The sequence below is a fragment of the Argiope bruennichi genome, chromosome 2 (genome assembly GCF_947563725.1).
Source record: "Argiope bruennichi chromosome 2, qqArgBrue1.1, whole genome shotgun sequence".
NCBI lineage: Eukaryota > Metazoa > Arthropoda > Arachnida > Araneae > Araneidae > Argiope > Argiope bruennichi.
Window position 1 is genome coordinate 95,314,460 of NC_079152.1, and position 19,129 is coordinate 95,333,588.

Below are 19,129 nucleotides of genomic sequence, written 5' to 3' on the forward strand. Positions count from 1 at the left end.
TTTTACTGTTGAAAATTCTGTCTAGGAGTGTAATTTTGTACGCAAATCTGAGTCAATGAAAATTAGTACAAATGATAAATTTGATTTTTTTATAACCTACAAAAACTGTTTATCTCAAAATGACCCTTTAATAGTATGCTTACGCTATTTTCAATTATGGTACTGAATAAGTGACAGCTGTTCGTATATTGTATCTGTGCCGCTATAACTTATACAGCATGGTTGAATTCGGCATAATAATTTTTGTCATTTTTGATTAATATCGAATTACTAAACTTTTAATCGATAAATAATAATTACATATTTTACTCAATGTTAATAAGTTTTAACAAAAGTTATAATTAAGCAATTAATAAGATTTAACTAAATTTAATTAAAGATTGACTTAAAAAAATTTCTTAACTATGTTCACTGCATCCTTACTTTTTTTATATAAAAATTTATACAATTGCCGTTGGACTATTAAAATAATTATAGAAGTGTAAGGTAAATAGTACATCAAAAATGTTCTTTCTAAATGAGGGAGAACATTTTGAGATGCACAATGTTTTCCTCGGCGTTTTTTACTGGAAAATTGAAACTTCTAAAAGAAAAAGTTCGTTGTATAGTAAATGGATTTAAATATTACGTGCAAAATTAAAGAAGGTGATTTTATTTATAAACTGAAAAAATTGAGACTGATTGCAGTGCCTGTGCAGAAGCCGTCCCAGTGAATGAGCATAATTTTAAAGACAAATGTAATTGCACCTCGCTTATTATGACAATACAATACACACACAATAACGAGAAACATATCTGCATGCATGCTAAAAATTATTTCTGAATACTTATGAAATTCTGAGAACTAGTGAAAAATATATTTTAAAATCACAGATTTTAACAAAATAAATTGCAAAAATAGTTAAATTAAATAGTTAATAGTTAAATTAAAAAAAAATAGTTCTAATTTGTCCTGTGTTATTCTATAAATTTTTTATATAAATATTTGGAATATAAAGAGGATGCAGATATAAAAAAATGTTATTATGTTGTTTGGCATATCAAAATAACACTCATAAATGAATAACAACGCGGTAGACCAAATACTTGAGGAAAAAAGAATAAATTATCTATCTACAATAAATTCAATTATTTCAATAAAATATGACAAACAAAGTTTTCCAATGTACATTCCAAGCAATAATTCAAATTTCATTATTCATCTAACTCAAAATTATCTTTTCTAATTATTTTATTTCTTAACTTTTTTTTATTTATTTAAACTCGGAGATAGAAAATAAATTTGAAAATATTTTTCACAAAATACTTTTGAAGCCAAAAAGAAATGTATCCCAAATGCATGCATATAGATATTATTGATATTTTATTTAAAAGAAGAATGTGAAAAAATAATTAAAATCGATTCTCATTAAACTGAGATAGTACGAGATTCCGCAATAAACTAGAAAGTACATATGAAGTTAAACTTTATAGACAATATTATTCAAAACTTACAGAAAAAAAATGTACCCTTATAAACTATCTCTGATAGTTCCCTATGAAATTTGCTACCAAGCATGTCGATTTAAATAAACTTTTCATCTTCCTATATTAGTTAAAATGCTAACTAATCTAAATATGTATAATCATCACAAAGTTATATAATCATAATTTATCTTAAATTTATTTTTATTCCAAAATAAATAAAAAAAAACTTTATAAACTTGTACGTGCATACGTATTGATAATAATCAATATGCGCAGAGTTTTGAAAAGATACGTATTTGTTTACAAAACAATTTAACTCTTCAGGAACAATATAATTGGAATAAACAACAATAAAGAAATAGATTGTTTTGTCTAGATCATTGCTCAATCAACAATAATGAAATTTGTTCTTTATCAAAAAGTATTATTTCGCTTTGAATAATATGTGTATGTCAACCATATCGTCATAATCTAATAATGTTGTTTAACAATCATCAATTTTGTTTATAATGTGTCTTCTAAGTTGCCTTTGAGTTGCAATAAAAAAAAAACAATTTGTGATATTTTGCTGAAACAATTGAATGAGTAATCTATATTTAATTTCAATTTTTCTACTTTAACATCGGATACTCCTGTCAACAATTTTGTCAAAAAAAAAGAGAGAAAAGGCTCATATTTCATGCAAAACAAAATAGAATAAAAGATAGAGAAATAAAGTCATTGTATAAAGAAATATTCTATTGATTTTTTTTTCGTCTACAAAATGTTGTTTTCTCACCACCTATTAAAAAATAGCTCAATATTATTAAAATTTTAAATTTCAGAAATTATGAAAATCATAAAAAATTATATCAGGTGTTTTTGTTAGCTTAAAATTTTACGAAATAAAAATTTTTTCGTCTAATGAAACATTGATAATATATTTAGAGGAATAAACAAAACAAAAAATTAAAAACTGTTCTAAAAATGTGCAGAAATAAATCGTTTATATGTTTTTAAACTAAAAAGTACTTTTTTTTTTAGACTTTATGAATTGAAATTTGAAATCATTTTTGAAGTATTCTCCTGTTCGAGGCATAGCTTTTTTTTCATTTCATAACTAAATTTTAGTTCATAAATGTGAACAAAGAATTTTTATCATTAAATAATTTTTAAATCAAAATTTAACTCTTTTTTATTTCTTAAATTATCCTTTTCAACGCTTATATTGGGTCAATATTGTAATAAAAAAAATGAATAAATTTAGGACACCGATTAAGATTTTAATAGCTATGTTAATAAACTGTAAATATATACAAAACCATACTATTCAATTTTAATGATTATATTTCAAATGTTAAAACTTTTCACTCGTTTCCTGCAATAAAAATATCTTTTGAATAATTTTAATAGAAAAAAAGAGAATAAAAATATTAAATAATATTTTTAAAGATAAAGAAAACGAAACTAAAAAAAATAAAATTAACATACCTTATTTCAAATTTGTATTATATCAATATCAATCAACAGATCAGACTATATACATCATTTACATGAATTCAAAATGTTTGGGGAAAAAATTATCCGTTTCGAATATTTCAAAACTGCTTCACTCAAAATCGTCTGCTAAGCTACATGTGGAGCGAACCAGTCCATACAAACAACTCCACACTTCAACACGCGGTTTCTTTTTCCAGGGTCACCAAACACACTACTCAACCGAAACTCGAAACAATGAATGAAACGTAAAAGAAAAAACTCGCTGGTCACATGACTGTTCTGGAGAGGACTTCGAAACCTCATTGAGGGTCCATTTTGGCCTGGAAAATCGACCTAATTTGTTGCGGTACCCCAAATTCGGCCATAGACAGAACCGAATTAATTTCGGGAAAGCGAAGAAGCGTTCTTCTGGCTATCTTATGGAAGGGGAAACAGTGGCGGGGTGGGGCATAGGCGGTCGAGCAAGAAGGTTGTTTGCCTCGGGCAGCCATTAGCGGGAGATGCTTAGAATGCTTTTGAGTACATTACTTTTTCTAGAACAGGCACACTAAAATCGCGGTCTGTTTTGGAAAATTTCTTTTGCATACTCGATGGTAGCGCTATTGTATATAGAAAAAGGTAAGCTCAAACATAATATTCAAAAACAAGTTCCGGTTTCTTTTTAATATTCAATTTGTTTCTAAAATAACATTGAAATTTTAAAGGTGGAAAATTTGACAGCTATTTCACTAATCAATAAAAGAAATCACAATCGTTTAGAATACTTGGTCTATGTAATTGATACAAATGTATACTGAAGGGTATTACGTCGAAGTGCCACTTCCAATCAGTAACATTCAGTTAGTACTTGGGAATAGGTTTTAATTTCACCCGTATTAGACCCGTGTAATGTAACAGAATGACTGCAGCTATAGCAGCACCACCGATAAGGGATATAAAGGGTAGTAAGAGGTGTGCACTGCATACGGCGTTCAATAGTGAAACTTTTTCGTATTAGAGGAAATTGATCAAAAGTAAACTTGTGCTATCGATCGATTGCACATCGATGCTTCCAAATCGGAACAACGCACGGTTGTACGGTTTCTGATTCTTCGATTGCTCTTGATTAATTTCCTGCCCCAAGGGAACACTATCAATTCAATGCAATACTGCAGTACCCTGATGACACTACGGAAAGCGATCAAAAGCAAATGGTCAGGCCTTCTCATACAACAAGTGATCCTTCCCCATGACAATGCAGTTCAACACATTTCTCATGAAACCCAGGCGAATTTTTTAAAAAATCCGCTGGAAAGTGTTGGAACACCCTCCGTACAGTCTGGATTTATAATCCTGTGACTTCCACATTTTTGGACCACATAAGAGAGCTTTACAGGGGACACGTTTCCATTCAGACTCGAAGTGAAGGAAGTTGTGCAGGATTTCCTCAAGAATCAACCATCATCTTTCTACGGCAAAGGCATAGACCTGCTACCTAAACGATCTATGATACAACGCCCATGGCAATTTCTTTTGATTTCCAATAAACATATTCTTTTCATTCAACTTGTCCACTTTTCATTCGGGAGGCCCTTATAAAATCTCTCATGTATTTAACTTTACAAGCAATATTCTATAAAATCAACATCAATCTAATTGCATTCAGTTTTCAGAAAAATGCAGTTACGGATTTGGGTGTGTTTTGTTGTCGGAGACAATGCGCATTATGAAGCCCCTGTTTTAATATAATTGTCGATTTAGTCATTCCAGCACACATTCCAGGACATTTCTAACATGTTAATGACTTATTTTAGATTAATATTTTTTAACTTTCTCGTACACTTAGTATAGAAAAAGGCAAAGTAATCGTCAAAAAATTCGTACTCGAAAATTTGACGAATCCCCACGTTTCAGACCTTCCTGACTTCGAAAAACACATTTTTGGAAAATATCTATTTGTCTGTCTGTCTTTGACAAAAATAACTCAAAAAAACTTTGAAACTTGGAAATTTGGTATACAATCTTCACATGAAATTTGGACATTTCTGTAAAATTTTGAGTAAAAGTCCATCTGTACGAGATAACACGATATATATAAAATTCAATACACAGATTTAACATCTGTAATATAGACACCTGTCAAATTTTGAGCCAAATAAAACCACGGATTGACTGTCTGTAGGTCTGTACTTTCAGAAACAAGTAAACGCGATCATTCAAAAACGTAGTGACTTAAATATATCAAATTTGGTGTGGGATTTTGTGACTACAAGTTTAGTTCTGTGTCGAAGTTTTATTTCAATCGGCTGAGAAAAACGCATCTAAAATACAAATTCGATTTTCGGATATTATTAACGGATGCCAGGGATCAATAACTCGCCAAATATGACACGATATATTCAATAAAAATGCTAAATTCACACCAAAAGTTAATATTTCATAACTATTGTACGCCAATGTCATGTAAGACGTTCTTTGGCATGTCAAGTTTATTAGAGAGTATGCGAGAATGTTTTGGAGAGACAACTCCCGCTGGTTTATTTTAGTATGTAATTGTGTACTTAAATATAACATTATTTGATATTAATTTACATTTATTTATCCACTAGTCACCTCAGATGATGAGCTGGTTTGTTAGGAATGTTCGTTATATTTAATTTCGGAAAAATCGTTTTTTTTTTTTAAATATAATTTTATGTTCATGATTTCTTCAAATTGTTTGACATTAAAGCAGTGCTATTTTTTTTTTATTATTATTATTATTCAGTTCTGTTTATTGACCAAGTGGACCTTTCTAATGGTGACAGTCTTATAACATCAGAGCGTTATTAAAAGCGTAAATATCCCATCTATTTCCTAAATTTCGCGATATTGCAACTTCACTTTTTTTTTTATTTGTTGTGTAAACTACAAACATGTTAAACTTTTTCTTTTCCTTTCAACAATGAAAGAAACCACTCGATTAAGTATTTGATGAAACGATGAAAATGGTTTGAATTTCAAGGCAACAATATAATACATTGTTAAAAATTAGGCACAAAAATAAATTTCTAAATTTCTATTTTTAAAAATTCTCACGCCTAATAAATTGGTATCATTAAAAAGACATTGTTTTAAATTTTGAATCTACGTAAAATTTATCTTTGTGCTGTAATACTTTTGTAAGTTATCGCGGAACGAAGCCAAAATGCAGCTTACTTTTTAATTAATCAAAAAAAATTTAAAATTTTTAAAAAAATTTTACTCTAAGATGCACATGTACACTCTCCAAATGTGTGTTTGTGTGTGGTGTGTGTGCGTGCGTGCATGCTCGCGCGTGTGTATTACATTTCATAGCTATAGATCAAACAGTCTGGCCTAGAGAACACAAACACATACATTCATATTTATTATTAGTATAGAAGATAGATTATGATTATAGACAACCCAGCGTCCACATTTGCACTCAGTATTATTTAAACAGACGATCGATGTTTATAAATATTGTAACTACTAAGTGAATGTAAACTGATAGGAACTTAACTCATTATTCTCGATAACGTGTGAATATCATCTTGATATTCCAACAATCATAGAATTTATATTTTTATTAAACTAATTTATTTGGTAGCTAGAAAAAAAATTAATAGGCCTGCTTCCGGACCCCCTTCAGCCTAGCCCAGACGTCTACCCAGTTGAAAATCCGGTGCTGGAAAACGGTATGACCTTTCTTCAGAAAGAGAAAACTAAAAGCAACGATTTCCACCACTGCTCTAGCGCAGTAATAAAAGCACATTCGTTCCGCACCACAGTTTGTGAAGGGAAGGGACTGTCAAAGATGCAGCACCTTCTTTCCTTCTTGTGAAGATAGATGCACAATTTTAAACTGTATTCTGACACATAAAATTTTGTCATGAGTGTGAAATTTTAAAATGAGGAAAAGTTGTCAATAAATAAAAATTAAATTCAATAAAATCAATTCACAAAATTAAAAGTTGATAAAAATTAAATTAATTTTATCGTACTTTTAATGTTTTGAAAATAAATATGAGAGTAATATTCTTACTCACGTAGTTATTTTAACTTTATAGTTCCATAATTTTTAATTATTTCCCCAATGTTAAATAAATTTTTATTCATGAAAATTTAAAAAAAAGCAAGAAAAATACTGGAAAATACTTGCTTTAAAATTTTATTTCTAATTTAAAATAACTGAAAATTATTAAAACTTACATATATTTAATAAAAAATCTTCTTATTATTTTTTTATTAATTTTTAAAACTATTAACGAGCTAATTATTTTTTATTAACTCATACGAAATATACAGAAAATTTTACATTAAAAAATTCGAACTCGTGACTTTGATGAATCTTCATGAATCCAAAAAACACATTTTTGACATTATATCTGTCTGCCTCTTAGTAACTCTGTCTATGAGCTCGATAACTCAAAAATGCTTTGAGCTAAATGGATGAATTTTGGCATAAGGATTTCAGACCAAATGTATAGATTTCTATCGCATTTTGAAGGAAATTCATTCAGAGGAAGTCCGTCTGGGAAATCGATAATTCAACCAACCCAAAACTTTCTCGCTTACTCTCTAATAAAGGTGTTATCCCAAAAAGTACCTTGCATGGCATATGCGTACAATATCAACCTTTGGTGTGAACTTAGCGTTTTTACTGAATCTTTCGTGTGAACCTTGGAGAAATTTTTGGCGATTACTCCATGACATGCGATTAATAGTATCTGAACACCGAATTTGTACTGAGTTGTGTTTTCCTCAAACGTCTGAAGTAAAATTTTGAGACAAAACTGCAACATCTGCAATTAAGGCTATCTGTAATCACAAAACCCCATACCAAATTTGATATATATTTAAATCATTGCATTTTTGAAGTGATCACGTTTACAATTTTTTTTAAAGTACAAACCGACACAAGACAATCCCTTGTTTTATTTGGCTCAAAATTTAATAGGTGTCTACACTATAGATGTTAAAAAATATATGTGTACCGAATTTTTTCTATACTGACGGGAAAAAAATCCCAGCACCAAGAAAAAATTATTGTAGAGTAATGAATTTGGACAATGTATTTGTCTAGTTAACATGTTTAACTGATTAAATTTTCAAGATCACGGGTTAATTTAAGCTCAAGAAAATGCATTTCAAATGTGAAATGTTGTTACATTAATAACCGGTGTATTCTCCAGAATTTTGAATGCAAGCCTGCAAAAGTTCAAGCATTGTGTCATACAGGTGCCGAATGTCACTTTGTGGTATGGAATTCTATGCTTGTTCTATTTGTTCTGTCAATACTGGGATTGTCAATGCTGGCTATGGATGATGCTGGAGTTGTCGTACAATGATATCCCATACGTGCTCAATTTGAGACAGATCTGGTGATCTTGCAGGCCAAGGTAACATGTAGACACTCTGTAGAGCACGTTGCATTACAACAGCGGTATGAGAGTGAGTGTTATCCTGTTGGAAAACTCCCCCTTGAATGTTGTTCTTGAATGGCAGCTCAACAGGTTGAATTACCAGACTGACATACAAATTTGCAGTCAGTGTTTTTGGGATAGCCACGAGAATGCTCCTGCTATCATAGGAAATTGCTCCCCAGGCCGTGATTCCAGATGTAGGTCCAGTGTGTCTAGGCTGCAGACAATTTGATTGCAGTGTTCCCCTGGCCTCCTCCTGACTAACACACGGCTATCGCTGGCACCAAAACAGAACAATGCTGTCATCAAAAAACGCAATAGATCTCCATTCCATCCTCTAATGAGTTCTTGCTTGACCCCACTAGTGTCGCAAACGGCAATGGCTTGAAGTCAGTGGGATGCACTCTACGGGGAACCTGGCTCGGAGCTGTCCTTGAAGTAACCTATGTGTCACTGTGGTACCAATTGCAGCTCGAACTTCTGCCGCAGACGCAGTGCGATGCTCCACAGCTGTACGCCGAATATGGTGGTCTTCCCTCTCAGTAGTGCCACTTGGCCGCCAAGAACCCGGTCTTCTTGAGACAGTACTATCCATTGACCACTGTTCCCAACAATCATTCGCAATGGATACATTCCGGCAAAGTCTTTCTGCAATATCGCGGGAAGAAAATCCACTTCTCGTATCCCTATTACACGACCTCGTTCAAACTCGGAGAGCTGTTGATAATGGCTTCTTCGTCTTCTTAAAGGCATTCTTGGCTAACATCAACTCAATACGTCAGATTTCAAAGATAAATAACGCTCACGAACTTTACAGCCCGCATTTAAAGCAAACTTGATATGTAAATTCTGAGTGGCGCTATTAGCGCCACACTTATGCGGAAAGCACGAAATTTGAATCGATATCATCTTTCAGATGTATAAACATGCCTACCAAATTTTATTTGTCTAGCACAAATCCATCTTGGTGTTGGGATATTTTTTTTCCGCCAGTGTATATAGCTCACTTCGTTTTGTAGTTTTCATGTTAATTATATTCGAACAGTCGAACAGATAGACTTCCTTTGAATAATATTTGTTAAAAATTTGATAGAAATCTACAAATTTGGTGTAAAGACCGTGTACTGAATTTCACCCATTTGCCTCAAAGAGTTTTTGGATTATCTTTGTCATAAACAGACAAACATTTTCCAAAAAATGTATTTTCCAAATTCAGGGAGGTCTGAAAGATGGAGATTCGTCAAAATCTCGAGTTCGAATTTTTTGATGATTATAATACTTCCTTTTTACCTCGTATACGAGGCAGGCAAAAATGTAAAGAGCTACGTAGATAAAATTTAGAACATAGGTTTAGCATTTAAAGTGAAGATTTTTTTATATAATTTTGGACTTAATCTGTCAAGGGGTTGACCCTCTGTCAGTCTACCCTTTCATCTGCATGTCAAAATAACTTGTAAACGCAATGACTTGAATCAATTAAATTCAATATGTGATCTTGCGACTACAATTGTAATTCTGTGTATAATTTCGATTTCAATCGGTCAGAAAACAGGTGTCCAAAATACATATTCTCATGATAACTTCAATAAAAATGCTAGATTCACACAAAAGATATAAATTATTTGCCAATGCCATTTCAAGGCATTCGCGGTTTTACACAAGGCCCACAAATGTATTGTTACGAATCTGTAATGCTGCTTCCCAGCATAGTTGGTTCCACCATCGGAAAGAATGTTTTACAGTCATTTGTATTGGACGGAGTCCGGTGTCGCGTCGGAGGTTCCAGAGCTTGGGACAAACTTGGCGACGAATTTGGCGACCAAAATGGATTATACCCGAAACATCGAGAATTTTCCCAATCCGTCCATTAGGAACCGAGATACGCCTCGAACGTTCCTGATTGGTTGAGAGGCTTCTAGCCCCGCCTCCTGAGACCTATAAAAGGGAGGCAACCGCAGCTGCTAGGGCAGAGTAGTCGGAATTGATAGTAAAGAACTGGCCTTCCAGAGATAAGCGGAGCAGCGACGGAGTGAAGCTAGTGCTGAACTAAGCTGTGCGCTACTGTCTGCATTAGAGTCTTGTTATATGCTGCTGTGTATGCTGTTGTTGCTGCACGTCTCGGCTGAAGATAATCGTCTTCAGTGCTGTATATAGTTGTCGTCTTTGTGCTGTCCTGTGTGTCTTCGTGTAAATAAACGTCGTTGTTTTATTTTCTTCTGGTGACTGAGCGTTCTTCACACCATATAACTTCCACTATTCAAACGAACCCCGGAAATTTCGTAACAGTATGCAGAGGGAAAGGTGCAAGACCTAAATTGATGAATATAGAGGAAGTTTATGACAAGAGCACTAATGCTGCTTAAGAACTCTTCCATATACACGACATAATTTAATACTGAAATTTTTTAGAGAAAGTTTATATAGAGCTCTGAATTTTATATTTTTTATATTATATTTTATGTTTATTTATATTATATTTTATATTTATTTATATTATATTTTATATTTTTTATATAGAGCATTTATCCCCACTAATATATCACTTTCAAGAAATATACAAATTAATTCAAAAGCACATACATGACCATTACTTATACAAATGGGTATCTTTCCTACTCATTTAAATTCGATTCCTCAAGAAGATTCGAAGAATTCTATGAGTGCCTCTCCTCAGCAAGTACAGTGAAGAAGTAACAAAAAATAATTAATTCAGCATATTTTTTTACTAAATTTTACTGAAATTTATGATATCATTGTGCTGGTTTCTTATCTACAACAATTAAATTGCGTTTCAATGGACCCTGTTCAGTTCACAATCCATCTTTTCAGTTCTAATATAGAATAAAAAACCATTGAGAGTGGTTCTTGCCAAAACTTTCTGGCATATTCTCTATGAAAGGTGTTATCCCACAGAATGTCTTGAATGTCAAGAATTGACGTATGCGAACTATTAACCTTTGGCGTGAAATTGGCGTCTTTACTGACTCTGTCGTGTGAATTTGGTCGAGGGTTTTGGGCAATTAATCCCTGGTGTGCAGGTAATAGTATCCAAAATTTTCATAATAATAACAGGCTTTAATTACAACTAATCCGAAATTTCAGGCGCATTTTTCTCAATCGATTGAAACAAAGTTTTAACACAAAATTGCACTTGTAGTCACAAAATCCTATAGCTTATTTGATATATTTAAGTCATCGCAATTTTGTGTTAACGCTTTTACATGCTTCTGAAAGTACAGACCGACAGACAGCCAATTTGTTGTTATTTTGGCTAAAAATTTGACAGGGAGTGTCTACACTATAGATGTTAAATCTGTGCACCAAAAATCGGACCAGATGGTAAATTTCAAAATGTACCAGATGTTAAATCTCATCTATTTAGCTCTCTTCTTTTTGTAGTTACCGTGTGAACTTATATTTGAACAGCCGGATCGATAGACTTCCGCTGAATTATTTTACTCAAAATTTGATAGAAATCTGCAAATTTGGTGTAAAGACCGTATATCAAATTTCAACCGTCTAGCTCAAAACGTTTTTGAGTTATCTTTGTCACAGACCGGTGAACAGACGGGCATTTTCCAAAAATGTGTTTTCTAAATTCAGGGAGGTTTGAAACGTGGAGTTTCGTCAAAATTTCGAGTTCGAATTTTTTGTACGATTATAATACTTTCTTTATACTAAGAATGCGAGGAAATAATAATCTGCAAATTCATTCATCAGTCAACAGTCAAACATTTTCTAATAGTCGGACATTTTGTAACAGACCGGCGAACAGACAGCCATTTTTTAACAGACGGACATCAGTCAGGATTCGGACATTTTGTCACAGACCGGCGAACAGACGACCATTTTCTAAAAATGTGTTTTCCAAATTCGGGGAGATCTGAAAAGTGGAGATTCGTCAAAATCTTGAGTTCGAATTTTTTGGCGATTATGATACTTTCTTTATACTAAAAATGCGAGGAAATAATAATCTGCAAATTCATTCATCAGTCAACAGTCACAAAACAAAAGTGACTGCACGTTCTTTCAAGCTTTGTTAGGTATTTTTTTTCCCCTACAAATTCTACAATTATTCCAAAATAAAAGTATCGAAACGCATCCAGCGTGTATCACATTAGTGTGAAGTGATTCTATATCCATTTCTACCCAACATGAAATTTATTAGATTAATTTTTAAAACAAATTAAATTTTTGAAATTGTTTCAGCAAAATGCAGAGATGAGATACCTAACTCAACATCAAATTTGCCTAGTGCGTTAATTCAATGCGAACAGTAGTCATTCACATCATCTGGTCCAAAAGAGAACTTGTGTTGTTTTAAAGCTGAAGATTAGTATTATTAAGCGAAACTTATTATACAGTATCGTAACATCATTGATAAGTAGATCGTAACATCATTGATTCAGTATCTTAACATCATTAATAACCTACGTTGTTGTCACTGCTGTAATTAAAGCATGTTGTTAATCGCATGTTGCTATTTGCAATGGTAGGAATCTTTGAATTACTAAATTTGGCACTGAAATTCAAGGAGATAACGGAATAGAATTGGTCGACCCTTTTTTTAAAAAAAGTTTTAAATAGTAACTAATTTAATAGAATTACAGAAAAATTGTGGATTTCATGCCATCAGAATACTATTCAAAATGTAACTATCCAGGAATCTTATCTTCTAATTGTACATTTTCTATCATGTCTCTGTAACTTCATTTCCTTACTCCTCATGTAAACGGCTGGCGTAATAAATAAAATCTTTCTTCCTTGAATTTCAATAATGGAAAAATCTCGCGATTACATTTTTAATGTAACAACGTAACGATGAAAAGTATTGCTGTAAATTGTGTAAAAAATTAATTACCAAAATTCAGTGAAAAATTATACTATGTTTAAATTAGCATTATTAAAAAGATAATCATTTAAATTTTTTTTAAAGTGAAAGAATCATTTTTGTAGAATAATATTTTTAAAACACCACAATGATATTTTCAAAAATACCCAAAATTTGGTTTAATTTTAAATTGAGCAAGACTTCAAAAAAAATCACCACAAGGTGCACATTTCCATCTTCCAAAATACATTCGTAATTTCTGTGACATTTCTAGATCAAGCGGGCTTACCTAGAGTGCAAATAGACAAGCACACATAGAGGCACTTTCAACTTTATTATTTTATTAGAAATGGAGAATTTTGAGAAATTTTAAAAGTGAGTTTTGGATAAATAATAATATATTCTTCCTATTCTTCTATAGTTTATATATTCTTTCAGAATAAATTTCCAACAATTTTTCGTTATTCAACCAGTTCTAAATAATACGCTTTTGTTTTTATTGTTACAAATTTATAATTGTGCTTTACGTGCTATACTGAATGATTGGTTCGTTCTCATTACCATTTGATCAATTTTAAATTTTCTTTTCTTTTTGAAAATCACACAAAAAAAAGTAATCAGTCTGCCTTGTTTAGTCTTATATTTATTTGACCGTCTACAAAAATTCTGCTTATCACGTGTCAAAGAATATCAAAAGAAATAAAGTACATGTAGTTTCAATGGTGTTCAAATCATTTATACATGACATTGATGAACAGGATTAATAATTATTACTTTACTTACCATATTTTATCTTATGTAAAATGCCAATGATTACGACCCACTACCGCTGAAAGAAAGGCGACAGACCAGTTTACAGGAACAAGAATTATTTGTATCGAAACTACTAAATGTATTAATTCAAAATATCTATAAAATAAGCTGCGGAACATCATAATAGTTTAATTATGTCAAGAATAAATTTTGAAAGATAACAAATTTCGAAAAAATATTTTCCGTCTTTATTATTTTTAAAAAATTTGAACCAAATTTCTGAAATTCCAAAGTACAGGTTACAAAGAGAGGAATAATTGGTAAAAATTTCTCATCGGTATATCTGCATTATTTTTTTGAAACGTTTATCTTTGTTCAAAAAATGTATGAAGGGTTAATGAGGGTAATTGGGAGAAATATGAGCTTTAGTTAGATGGGAAATATGTGCTTTCTTTAAAGCACTCTGGAGGAAGACAATTAACACTTTCCTCTTTCTTTCTTTTTTTTTCAATGAAATTTTCAATGAAAAAATTACTGCACAATTTCCATTGTGCAGTAATTAGGAACAATCTTTTAATACAATAAAACACCATATCTTTCAAATATTTTGAATAATTATTATTAAATATTTTGAATAGGAATTAAAATTAAATCTACGAACACCATAGCGTCCTGTCTTGCCAATAATATTTAATATGTTATGACAAACTAACCGTCTTTGACGACCAGCTGGTTCGCCTTAGATATTGGTTGTATTTAATTTCAATCAAATCGTCTAGATGAAATGTCATGTCCATGGTCCCATCTTATTATTTGACATTAAAGCTTTGCTACTTTAATAGTCTCGCATATATTCTACTCATTGCACATAAGAATTTTTCAAATAGAGGCCAGTTCCGTGAAATCATAGGGCTATTAGTCTAGTTCCTCTATAAATTTATTTAACAATATCGCAACTCTTTTTTTTTTTTTTTTTCTGACTTGTAAACTACATGGACATTAAACAGTATCTTCCTTAACTTTCAGCAATGGAAGAAAATTACTTGATCGAATATTTGATGAATCAGTAAAGATGAATTCGGTGAAATGAAAATATTGTAATAATATTTACTTAAAAATAAGTTTAAAAATTCATTAAAATTAGTCTAAAGAATTTTGCAGCAACTAAATTGGCATCAACGAAAAGATAATTTTTTGGACTTTAAAACTGTGTGAAAAGCATTTTTGTGAGAAAATACTGACGGAGAGAGTAGCGGAGAAACATCAAAATCTAACTTATTTTTTAACAATAAAATTCTGATTAAAACTTCAAAAAACCAGCACCGAGTAGCATATTCCAACCTCAAAAATATATCTGGGCTAAATTAGGAAGTTCTATGGTTTGGTCTGTAAACCACACATTCATCTTTATTATAAGTGCAGATTAACAACCGATATTTTTAAAGAATCTATCACGTGATCTACACACCTAATACTTTTTATGCGTGAAAGCATTGTTATTAATGATAATTTGATTGACGTTCTAGTATAGAAGAAAAAAAAACCTGATCTCAAGATAGGAAAGAAAAGTAATGCTGAAAGAAGAATCTGTATATGATGATTTTTACTCCTTTCAATAAGAAACAGAGATTTTGGAGATGGAGAAGGTAACATCTCAAATCATCCATGGTTGATTTTTCCACAAATATATATGAATGATATTTCTAAATATGAATTAAATCCTAATTAATTTCCTAGTTCTTATCTTAATTTATCTCATATTATCTTAATTCTAATTTTTTTTTTTGTCTTTTTCCTGATCTAATTCCATTTTTTTTATTATTATTATTTAAGTAATGCTACACGACCTCTAAAATTGCTGAAATCGACAAATTCCCACATTCCGAGTGAAGGGATAAAAATTTGTCAGTCTAAACAAATTCTTTTAAAAGATACCTATTATTCCCTTATTTAAATCGACATGTGTAAAGAAATCCCTATCAGAATCTCACAGTATATAATCATGGGGATAAATATTTCGAGCGCTCTTTTCGCTCTAGTGTTGCGATGTATATTGACATACCTCGTCGCTTCTTGCTTGCACATAAATTATGCCTCCCGTGATGGAATAAATCGGAAGTTTAAAAATTTAAAGTGTCTTCTCCCTTTTCGACCACGAAACTGCTCAAATATATATATATATATATATATATATATATATATAATGATATTTTTAAATCTAATGTAAAACTTCAATTAATTTCCTAATTTTTATCTTAAATTACTCCACGTTAATTTCATTCTAAATTGTTCTTTTATTTCCTGATCCAATTATTTAATTAATTCTGCTGCCTTTGTCTTTCCCACACGAAGGACGACGACCTCTCGGTGTCATTATCATCATTAATGCTTCCAACATTATTTTAAAGATACCTAAGGTTCCCTTTCCTAAGTCTACACGTGGCGAAGAAATCCCTATCAGAATCTCATAATAAAATCATTGAAGGGAAAAAATTCTCTCTCTTTTGCTTTTGTGTCGATATGTAGACTGACTTAACTGCTATCGTTTCTTCTCAGTACAAATTATATCACTCAAAACTTTTTATTTACTACGAAAAAATACATTTTGCACTGAATAATAGTAAAGTTTTTAGTTATAAATGTAATTCAAACTAAAGTAACATTAGTGCGACTTCTGTTGTCGCAGATTAGATGACGAATAACTTATATCAGGATTGTAAGATGTTACTTTTAGCAGAATGCATGCTGAATTGGAATCATCTGCCAAATGGTTTCTAAGCGAGTCTTTAATGTTATTCATCTCTGAAAATAACAACTCGCAGGCATAGGTAGATAAAAATATGGTTAAAATAGCATGAGCCAGCTTCTTCAAACAGTTAAATGTGTCTGAAATCGAATTCCATGTTTCCAAAATTTCGTAACTGGCATTTTTATTTATATTGCTTATTAATCTTTCTGTTTCAACCAATTCCAACTTTTTCCCTGTTTCAATAAATTTATGAATCCATATTGAACTAGACTGTAAATTAATCAATTACATTTCAAATTCTTCAATTTCCAACCAATCAAATTGGGACAAATTCAGTTTATGAAATGGAGTCACATCAGGGTACATAATAAACTTGGGCATTTCCGATAATTCTTTGAACTGTGAAAATCTCACTGAAAATTCCTTGATTGAAGAATCAATTACGGAAATCAATTCTTTTTCTTCATCTAGTTTCTCATGTACATCTAAATCTTTGATTTTTTTTTTCCAAGTCTGGGAAGTACTTATAATTTCTTGTAATAATATCGTTTCTGAAAACATGCAATTTAGCGTCAAAAGCGCGAATGAGATTCATCATGACGATAATTGTTTCATATATGCGTGCGTTGAAGCTTTATGTTCAATCATTGAAATGTTGGCATATGTCTGTAAAAAACATCAATTTTGAAAGCCACATAACATCCAACAACTGTGGGTATTTCACTCTTTTTACAGAAACAGTCTGATTTCTTCTAAGCAGTCAACAAATCTTTGAAATACGTTCCCGTGACTCAACCAATGAACATTATGGTAAAAGTGACTTTTAGTGTGCACCCAGCTGCGCCAACAATGCCAAGTCGCCAATAAAGATGGCGGACAAAATAAACAAATACTTCTGCGGAACAGTTACGGTTACCATTTCCCGCCATCTAATTAGGACTTTTTACTGATATATATATATATATTTCATAATTTTTTAACTTAAAAAAAACATCCTACGGCTTCGCTAGCAGCGGGAGCGGGAACCTAGTAGCTTCGCTACCACATTGAACATAAAGACAGTGTGGATAACAGAAACAGTACATAACCAAAAGAAAATAAAAAATGAAGAAATAAGCAATCGGAACATTCTCCATACGAAATTTCAAACAAACATACTTTTCCCAACTTCATAAACTCGTAAAAAAAATATATTCCATTCACCCTACATCCATTCTGCCGGTTCGATATCAAACCATTCTCAATACAAAATTTCAAACAAGCATCCTTTCCTAACTTTATCAACTCGTAAAAAATATATATATGCATATTTAACTCACCCTTCATCCATTCTACAGGTTCGAAATACTCCCGACATAACAAATTATGAAGGTAACCAACCGAAATAACACCAAAAGAATTACGAGAACTGCGAAGAATTCTATTGCAGCTGTCTTTTAAAGTGAGAATGCAGACGATTGTTTAAAGCGCATACTAACAATTAAAAATTGCAAAAGAATAAATATTTTCTGTTCGTATTCACATTAAAAAAAAGAAAGAAGAAAATAACTTTTAATTATAAGCTTAACTTTCTTTATTTAATAAAATTTTAATTATAATAAAGAACAAAATTAAAATCTTTATTCGATATTTTTTTAATATTTTTAACTTAACATTTTTCATAATGTAATTATAGTTTATGTACAACTCAACCATTGCAAAAAGTAGTAAACAAAACAGCAGTACGGTTGCTATAAGATGGATCCGATGGGTTGCAATATTGGCGACAAACAGCTGGTGCACACTAATCTTCACTTAGGCCAACATTATTATACCATTAAGCCACTATACACCGAATTGACTTCATTCACAAAGCATCAAACTTTCGCTTATTTAAAGCCTGCAACGATATAAGGTTGATTATTTTTGTGTCTAACACCATTACATTATCAAGAGTTGTTAAAGCACTCTTAGTACACAATGGTAGGGAATAGGAATATGAGCACCGCGACTGATCACTCGTGTAGTGAACTTTGTTATTTTGAAATAAAATGCAAATCGTTTTGATCGGCCAAGTGCCATCAATACCAGAATGTATTGCTATTATTCTTTCATCTAAGGAATTGATAGAAATGAAGGTGGCCAACTGAATAAGACAGATTTAAAGATCACAGTTTGATTAAATCAAAATAATTTTTTTTGTGATTAATTATATTTTACTATTGTCGAAAGTTAAATAAAAATTAAACTGCCAGATACTATTGCTCAGCAATTTTTTCCAAACAGCATAAATGTCAGAAAAAAAATTAACTGAATTGAAGACTGCATGTTCTACTTGAAATGCAAAATGTATTTTCTATTAGAGTACATTATTAGTCCTCATTCATTTTAAATTAAGTTTCTTCATCTTGCATATTTCCTTATCATGTCTCAAAATAATGTTAAACAAAATTTTAAATCAAAAAG

At 31.4% G+C, this 19,129-nt stretch overlaps 1 protein-coding gene across 1 annotated transcript in view; it reads right to left on the minus strand.

Annotated features, from left to right (window-relative positions):
- Positions 1–3,343, minus strand: part of LOC129961992 (calpain-C-like) — an 85,993-nt gene extending 82,650 nt beyond the window's left edge. Inside the window, exon 1 of the mRNA XM_056075648.1 lies at positions 2,938–3,343. The gene's annotated coding sequence lies outside the window, so the exon portion shown is untranslated. The remainder of the gene's footprint in view (positions 1–2,937) is intronic.
- Between the last annotated feature and the right edge of the window lie 15,786 nt (positions 3,344–19,129).